Raw genomic sequence first — 9,730 nt, forward strand, 5'->3', positions numbered from 1 at the left:
TTGACAGGTACACTTTATCTCTCTGCAAAGTCAGAGCACAATGTTGGGATGGATTCCATGGGACACCACATTGCCTCACTACGGTACATACTCCACCTAGGATACCCATAGTATATCTTTCATTAGATAATTTCCCTCATGCAAATTTCTTTCCATTAAACCATTTTTATCCAAATCCATGTACTTGACATAGGATCTTCCTCCTAATCCATTATATTACATGACTCAATAATGTTTTTCCAAGATGCTTATCCAATCCACCATTCTCTTTATCCACGTCCATGTACTTGACATAGGCTATCATTCCTAATCCATAATAGTACTTGACACACAGAGAGCCATGCTAATTCAAATTGTCATTTTCCCTATCCGTGATGCATGCACTAGACTTATAGTTGTTAGTCATGGCTTAGTACATGAGACATGGAGAGTAAATTCCAATATTACTCCATCTCATATTCAGAGAAGAAATTCATGCTCACCCCCTCTCAACCAGGGAGGATTTATCAAGAAGCCTCAACTTGTGTCATAAGTACTCAGACTTCTCTTACATCAACTACTTTTAATTGTAGCTTTCCTCTACCATCCCTCTTATCACTTAAGACTACTTACCTTACAACATCAAGGGCTCCAACTTTGCCTCCTAACATATCATTATCTTGTACTTGAGGTCTTCACCTACATCATCTTCAAGTATGATCACTACTACTTCTTGCACTACTTTCTAGCTAGAAGATAATCATCACACACTTTATTCAATAGAAAAATTATCCCAATGTTAGTTAATCCACAACCTGACTGTCCTTTCCAATTTGTCTTTATTAGTTAACACAACTCCATCATCTTAAATAATTCTATTTTCTAGTTGCTATCCTCTTCCTCAAAGATCACCAACTCATAGTGACTTCAACTAGCTTCCTTCTAATCTCTGTAGGCTATTCCAAATCATAAAACTAGGATTTGCACTTCTGCCCTAAAATTGACTGATCTAGAATTTTAACAAACAACCCACTTAACTGTGAAAAATATACTCCTCAACCACTACTAGTTCACAAAGAGACCTATTCATTAGATGCCTTCTTGCATTGCTTTAACTACACCACTAATCATGGTCTTTCAATCTACTTTTTCTCTCAATGATAAGGTTTATCCTTATTTATCACACTAGGGTATCACATTAACTGACCTTCACATCGTCTAATTTTCTCCTAAAAAATGTTAGACTTGGGGATTCTTGCACAACCCATTTATAACCCTTTTACTCCACCAAAGATTGTTGGTCTAGGGAATTTTAGACAGCCAACACAATGTTGACAAGATTTATTCCCATAACTGTACCTAAGACTTGTAAAACCAACCCACACAACAATCCTTCAGTCTTATAAAGACACTATATGTAGGGATTCTATGGGAACCTACTTGCCCATCAATACCCTTAGGATACCCAACAAACAATCCAACCTTGGACCAAATATCTACTATAAAAAATAACAACACAAACAAAATTATACATACCTTGGGACCTGTGCATACTGTTGTAGCTTCATAGTCTAGTTAGGGAATCCAACAATCCTATTTGTCCCAACTTTTCTACTACAAATGGTCCTCTAAATTATGCTACCTTCATCACCCTTGAGTATACTCCTACTCTCTCCCCTCTAAGGGAGTTATCAAACCTGTTTAGATCTCACGACACCCTTATGTGTTGAGTTATAGGGCTCGTCCCTTCTCTAAACACATGTTATATATCTCATCCTATAAAATAGAGAAGGTTGTTGGAAAAACCATGCAAAAACATCCTAGACAGTTCTTCCTTCTACTCAAACCTGCTTCTAGTCTCTGCAACCAATTAAGATGTGTTTGGCTTATGTTTTGTTGCACTATGGATGATATTTTCTTCTTCTTGTAGCCTTACTAGCCTTACTCTACCTCCATAAGGACTATAATAAGAGAAATTTGTCATATAAGTGTGCCTAGAAATACTCCTTCCAAACTCGGCCAACAACTCCATTCATGTAGTAGATCAGAACATAAGAAACCACATCAAACCTGACCTTATCTCTAGCTCGACTAGGTTTCTAGGGTCTACAACTTTTCTTGGTGTTTCACAAAGAATTTTATGACATGCTTCTATCTTTAATCTACCATTGGTATGAATCATTGTTATGCTATCAAGCATATTGTCTTAAGGCTTCACATCATTTCTTGTCAAGTTTCATCTTAAGCTTATTTTCATCATCCATATTGTGACTTGGATCCAAAAAATGATATAGTATATCTTGAATCATTGATATGCCTTTTGCACCATTATAAAATATGTATCTTGCCTTATGATCAAATTATTATCATTTTACCTGGATCATAGAATTTTGTAATAATATCTTGTAATAAGTTTGCATACCTTGACAATCCTTGATGCTTCAGGATTTAGATATTTACTCAAAATACCTGAATTATGATTCTTCAAATTTTTCTTATTGTAGAATAGAAGTAGACCTTGTATATTTCCTTCTTCCTTGAACAAAATTAAGATTCAAGATGAAGAATTTAGATTTGTGTTTAGTATCATTGGTATTATTCTATAGTAAAACTTTCCTCCACAGAATGTAGTCCTTGTAGGGAAATTCATACTACCCCAGTGACATCGCTATATATCAATATCTTTCCACTTCAAAATTCACATTTCTGTTGAATTATTAGGAAGTTGAATGCTAGCCAGGATCTTTAAGTTCATTTAAAACTTAATTATTCACAATTTATCAAGTTTAGAACTAAGTTAACTTTTGAAAGATCCATATTGATCAAAACTTGCTAAGTGTCAGAGGACGATCAAGTTTCATTTTTAGATCACGTTGTATCAGAGCATGTTCTAACCAGATTGCAAGCATGGGTGAAAATTTGTAGAATGAAAGGATTCTTGAACTATAAGAAATGAATTCTTCTCTCCAAGTGGAGAACATGGAACTAATAATATTGCTTGAAGAAGCAGAGGACCAATAGAAGAAGTTGTGCTTGATGTTGCAGAATATCATAGAAGATAAAATTGGGGAATGCTCAGCTAACGAAGCTTTCCCCAAGGACAAACAAGTTTGTGGTCATGGGATGATTGATGTATGTACCCTTTGTCAAATTAAGAACATTATGTATATGTTAAATCACAAGAGTGGTTTTCTCAAATCCTCATCTATGACTTCATCTACACAATAGGAGAAGGAGGAGATGGTGAAGATTCAAGAAGAGGACCAAGAGTCTCAAGCAGAAAAGAGGTAAAAGATACTTTTTGTTAAATTCATTCTCTTAACCATGATCATGCTTGTTTTGCATCATTTGAGAAACATACCAAGGGTATTGATATGAAATTTTTGACCAAAATGGGCTACAATGATAAGGGTCTTGGAATTCATAGTCATGGAATTAGTAATACTATTGAGGTGAGAGCACAACCTTCACATGAAGGCTTAGGCTATGTTCAATAATAAGTTGGAGAATGCTCCAAAAATGCATAGTTAAGGAATTATTCAAGTGTGAAATTCATGAAGAAAGAACTCTTGCAGGTTGAAGGAGAATCATACCATGATGATGATGTTGATGGAAAAATATATCCAAAGAGAGATGAACAGTTCAAAGGAAGAACTAAGTCAAGTTCTCATCATCAACCAAGTTCTCCTTGCCAAACTCATAATCCCAAGGAACATCATAAAAGGTATAAATATCCTGAATATTCAAAGGCTTTCTACTACTATAAATAGCATGATGATTTGAATAAAATGTTGTGGAATGTGTTTCCTTGCACTTTTTTTCATGCACCTAACCATTATGTAGCCATGTGAAAAAATGGAAATCATTAGTCAAGAAAATGAATATGTCAATTGGAAGTGAGACTAGGAAGGAAAATCCTTGTCCAAGTTCAAAGAAACTTTTGCCAAGAAATGCTCACAAAAACTTTTTTACTCATTGTAATATGAGTGTAAATTGGATCGAGAATTTTTGGAAGTTGCATCCACATCTTCATCCAAAGAAGTAAAAACAAGTCACGAAATCACCTGAGAAAGAGAAAGTAGAAGAACGTGCAGGGCACAACATACCCATCTCTAAAGTAGCTCTAAAAGAAAGCGAAATGCAGAAAGAAAACCCCCAAGCTTAGTTGGGCAAGAAATGGTTGGATTATTAATCTATTTAAATAATGCATTTATTTTGTATTTCACATGTTTCATATCCCCTGAATTGGGTATTTTGTAAAAGTGATGTTGTGAATAAATCACTTATATGCAACAATGTTTTCTTTGGCATGTTATGCTTGTTGTTAAGTCAATTTTTATGGGAATTTGAGAGTAAAATTAATGACATGTTGTAAAAGGATGCATTTCATTCATGAATATTGTCGTAAGCATCCTAGACTTTGGGATGAGTAGTTGTATTACATCTCACACAGTGCAATTGTATCAAGCACTGATCTACACAAGTATTTCCATTTGAAGCTTGTTTATATTATTTGCAAAAGTCTCTTTTGTATTTCATATTGGTAAATATTTTGCAATAGATGGACATAGTGATGTGGAGACAGCTAAGAATTTAATTGAACAAATGCAGTTGGTACATCAAAAAGTACAAGAGTAACTTAAGAAAAGAAAATCCAAGTACAAAAGGGAGGCATGACAAGCATTGAGTTTATCATGATTTCCAAGTGGAATATCAAGTTTGGATTTATATCAACAACGAAATACTTCAAGGTGAAGGTTGTATGAGTTTCTAAGGAAATATGGTCATGAAGAGAATGTTCATATTCATCTATTGAAGATTTTTCTCCTGAATATTTAGATGAGTTGCAGAAAGACTCAATTCTTGACAGGAGAATCAAGACTTCATGCAGAGGCAATGTGGAGTATCTTTCAGTGGGGTTCAAAGGCACCAATCCAAGTAAAGCAAGATGGATTGAGATTGTGAAAGTGAGGAAGTTGTACTCTCAGTTACCTGCTGAGTAAAAAAAGCATTTTGGTGGTCCAAAAGCTTCCAAGTGGGAAGGAATGACCCAGAATGATATAGGGGATCAAAATATGCTCAAAATTCAAAGTGCTTGGAATCAATAGAAACTAGTGCCAAATAGTGGATCTCATCATTTTGATTCCAATGAAACTTGAATTGACTAAATCTGACATTGTATGCAAAAGTTATTGTGTTCAGAAGTTTTTTCCCAACAACTAAAAAGTTAACTTTCAGAGTTGACTGGGTTGCTGACTGGGCATGTTGTATAGATGATGTCAACAAATGACTGTGCAATGTATAGTGCTAGATTAGACAATCTCATGTTGACACGTGACATGATCCTACAGTCTGGGTTGGTAGTTCTTGATTGGTTGTTGGATTTCATATTGGACCAATGATGAGGCACCATATGGCCCAATGAGAGGGAACCATGTGGACATCGGTGATTGGCTATTTTTTTTTTAATGGGTTGACTGGCTTCGATGGGGTTCAACCCCTCAACCTCCCATACAACAATCCAACATTCTACAATTATGCCAATGGTGTCACTTTTTATATAACAGTGGCATGTTTATCTTTGAATTAGAGTGGTTGGCGAGTTGTGGGGAGGGGTTGGGTCGGTAGGCCCGCCTAACCAGCCTTGGCATCGGTCACATTATATACCACATGTCCAAAACAAAGGAGAGGAAGCGGTAGGGCTATGGATTTAAGCCCCAACCCCAATTCCATGGTATAATGTATGACCACCAATAGAGCTACGACAAACAGGGTGGGTAGATAGGCCTCGACCTCGGGTCCTCTTGAAAATAGATATGACCATGCACAATATCTAGTCATGTGACCACCCTTAGGGGCTAAAAATTCTTTCCTAAGGTCGTATTGGAGCATTTAAACGAGGTGAACAATTGCACCAATTGTGGCGGGGATTTCGCTGGTCCTAGGCAAAATTGTTGCTCTACAGTTAACGGAAAAGGCATATTTCATTGCACAGTTAGCCAGTTTTGCCAATTTGTAGGACAAATAAGAGGAAAATGGAGAAAGAGGCCTAACTTGGTCATTCTTCAGCATTTTTGAGCCTACCAAGAGCCCACACAAGGGTTTTTGGGTGTTCTGAGTTCAATAGCTATGCTATTTTTATGATTTGAGCAATATACGATGGACATTTTGCAGAGCCAATTCTTTTTGTGTTGCAAACAAAGATTGTTTTGAAGCAATATAGAGACCATTTTTAGCATGGAAAGGGCCTAGACATGGGTTTTCTAGCATTCCAGATGCATCTGCAGTATCCATTTCTTCATTAGAGTATCCATTTTCAGTCTAGTCTCAGTATATTGGTGAGAAAAGACCATTTCAACACTTCATTATGAAGCAGATGTTTTTGTGCTTTTTGACATCAGAATGAGTAGAAGGACTTGTTGCCACATTAATTGTGAGAGTCCTTTTTCTTTTATTTCTATCATTTATTGGCTATTGAGTCAACTTGTGAGCGAGAGTTCTCTAAAGGAGAATATTTCTTTGTAGGAGTAATGAGTGCCACTCTAGAAGGAGGTTTACTCTATGAGTCAAAGAATTATAGTGTAATCCTTTTGTTGTTGAGATCAATAGAGTGGCCTAGCCATTTGAGCAGGGCCCAGAGACGTAGCCCAGTAGGGGTGAACTCCATTATCATATGGCTATTCATTTTTACCATGTTGGATTGCATATGATTTTATTTCACCTTTAAGTTCATTGGAAACTTAACTATTCATAGTTGATCAAGTTTGGAACTAAGTTAAATTTTGAAAGACCCATATTTATCAAAACTCGTAAAGTGTCATGGGACAATCGAGTTTCATTTTCAGATGACCAAATAGGTTGCACTTAGCCTCGCTAAGCCACCCTATCTACCAAAGAATCCTTCAGAAACTACAAAAGTTCAACTACCAAAGTATCCATATCTCACATGATGGCTTCATTAGTTGCACCCATGTATCAACTCACTCCCATTCAAACTAAAATCTCATCATGTACTCTAGTTGGCTTGTGCCTCCACCAATGCCTCTACCCCATTGGCTACTTCTACCATTGGGTCAACAAGTCTCCAGTTCACTTGATAGTGTTAACAATGCTTTGATACTAATTTCCACGACATCACCAGTTGTATCACATGTCAAGTTTCTTACTCTAATATCATTTATCATCCCCATATTGGTAGAAACCCAACTTGACTTAGATCACCCCAGTCTCCTGCCACTACAAGTCATGTGGCACCATGACTTTTTTAACTCAAGGGCTAGATCAACTTGGTGTGTACCAGGTATAAACTATGCCTAAGCTAGTATAAGTCTATTGTTATTTAAGATTATTACAATTCTTGACAAAGTCAATGTGTGCAACATTATAACATTCACAGACTAGATATGTGCTAATATGGAACAAACGTAACTTTTATATATGTTGGGTTGTCCAACTCTAGTACATATTTTACAAAGTGGTACAATTGGGATATTCACTCATTGTTTACATCATTACATAACTATCATGTGCCATATAACCCTGGCATAACATTCCAATGGGTTGCAACCAAAATTAGGTGGTACTCTCCCTACTTCCAACTCATATGTAGTCCTTTTTCTTTCCAAATCCCCAAATTGGATGCATCAACTTGCTATATTCCTTGGGGAATCTCAATTGAACTCTAGATTATCCATCGTCTAATGGTTCCAAATATGACCTACTATGCAACATGTTGTAGAAATTACACATTTCATGTAGAAAAACTTTGCTCGATTCATGTTATGTCTACTCCTATAGTGAAATCATTCAATTTCCATGAATTCATGCAACCAATAACAAACCATCATGTCATGCTTGTGCACTCAACATGCATGTCAATATTTTGGCATGGGTACTTTATGTTCTTTCTCATCCATGACATCCAACCAACCCATATATGACCAACTCATCTACTTCGTTACTAGGAGTGATCATCCTTCCATGTAGAAACCCCAAGTTTTGGAGAACTCGCCATCACATTGGAATGCATATCAATTGAGAATGCACCTGCCTAACTGAGGTGTTTTTCCTACCCTCTCATAGTGAAATCAATGAGTTAAGTAAAAGTGTGAAAGTTTGTATTCATAGAGGGTGTTAATTGATGAGTGATATGGTTAAATATTTTTCTAACATTCTTTATATTAGAAGCACTTATTTGGTTTTGGAGTTAACTATGGTTAGCATGAGTTCATTATAGTCAATCTTCTGATATTCATTCAGAATTCTTATAATTTTAATGTGGAAGTTATTACTTATAACAATGTTTTTTTATTTTCAGAACATATAATTAAAAAAAATTGTGAAAGCTTTCTCCACTGAGCATCACTCTTTTAGCAAATCCTAAATTCCCATATTTATACACAAGGCCAATTTTATATCTTCTTTTTTATTATTTTAAATATAAACCAAAATACTTGGGTACAATGATCAAAATTAAACCATTCCTAGTCTTTTTAAATGGTTCAAACTTGTTTTATAAGGGTAGTTTGAAAAAGGCCCTTCAAGAAAAATGTAAGTTTCTGATCTCAGTTGTCATTAATGAAGGACAATAACTATCATAAAATCTCAACTAAAGTATTACATTTTAAATAACTAACTAATGTCCTCATTTCCAATGCTTGGTTCGTATGGGATGATTGGTTTCATCACATCGTACTTGCATTTGGCATGTAACATTTAAAATAATTCCTATCCTAGTTCCATCTCATTTATTCCATGGTGTATCCTTCCACAACATCAAATTCATGTTATATATCACACCTAGATAAATGTCCTACTAATGTATCAGTGTATGCACTATTTTTTTGTCACTTGTTAAAATCATCCCAAAGAAGTTAAGCTACCTTGTATTTGTGAATCCCCACTTGAATTCATGTGTTATAAGAATTAACATCTATTGTCAAATATAGGATATTCCATAAAATATAGTTTACATATTTCATGTTTATGAGGCCCACACTTTCAACAACACCATTTTATTTGTTATTTTTTTCCTACAAAAGTTACCCTAATGTCATTTCCTTCATTATATTTGTGTCCACAATTAGATTTATGTAAGAACAAAATAATTATTCATAGGTTATAGATGTAACTTTTAGTGAAATTCACAGCGTACTAGTAAGATTAATCTCAAACAAGGTGTAAAATGTCAATTTTGAAGAATAGACAATAGACATTAAAAATGTTGAAGATAATCAAGTCTTTTCTCTTTTTTCATAATATTATGTGGTTTCCTATTAGAATTCATAACATGGTTAAAACTTTTAAATTTATTAGGATTATTAATTTAGCACATTAGCGGAACTCTCAACTATTTAGTATGTAATTCATGGCATCTCCAGTAATATCATAGTTAGTGATAATAAAATTCATATCTAATAATTGAATGTAAATATCTCAATAATCCACAAATATCGTACATGTTTGGTGAAGCTCATCTTAGAAATAATGTATATTTTTCTATTTCATAAAAAACATTTATTAGTTATGTTTGAGATTAAAAAATCTATTAATCTTCGTGAAATTTTCTAACCTGCATGTTGTTGATTAATTTAAAATCTGAACTTACACAAAATAAACCTTGTCAACATCACAAAATCTAAAATTGGGATTACAATAATAAGATTTGTGTTGTGTTTATTTGAGTATAACATCATCTAATCGTCAATTCTTTGTTTTGGAAAATGGTCATTCCTCTTTTCGTAATTCCATG

The sequence above is a fragment of the Pinus tabuliformis genome, chromosome 5_1 (genome assembly GCF_031772625.1).
Source record: "Pinus tabuliformis cultivar Carrire ecotype Pingquan chromosome 5_1, CPIR1, whole genome shotgun sequence".
In the NCBI taxonomy this organism is placed as follows: Eukaryota; Viridiplantae; Streptophyta; class Pinopsida; order Pinales; family Pinaceae; genus Pinus; species Pinus tabuliformis.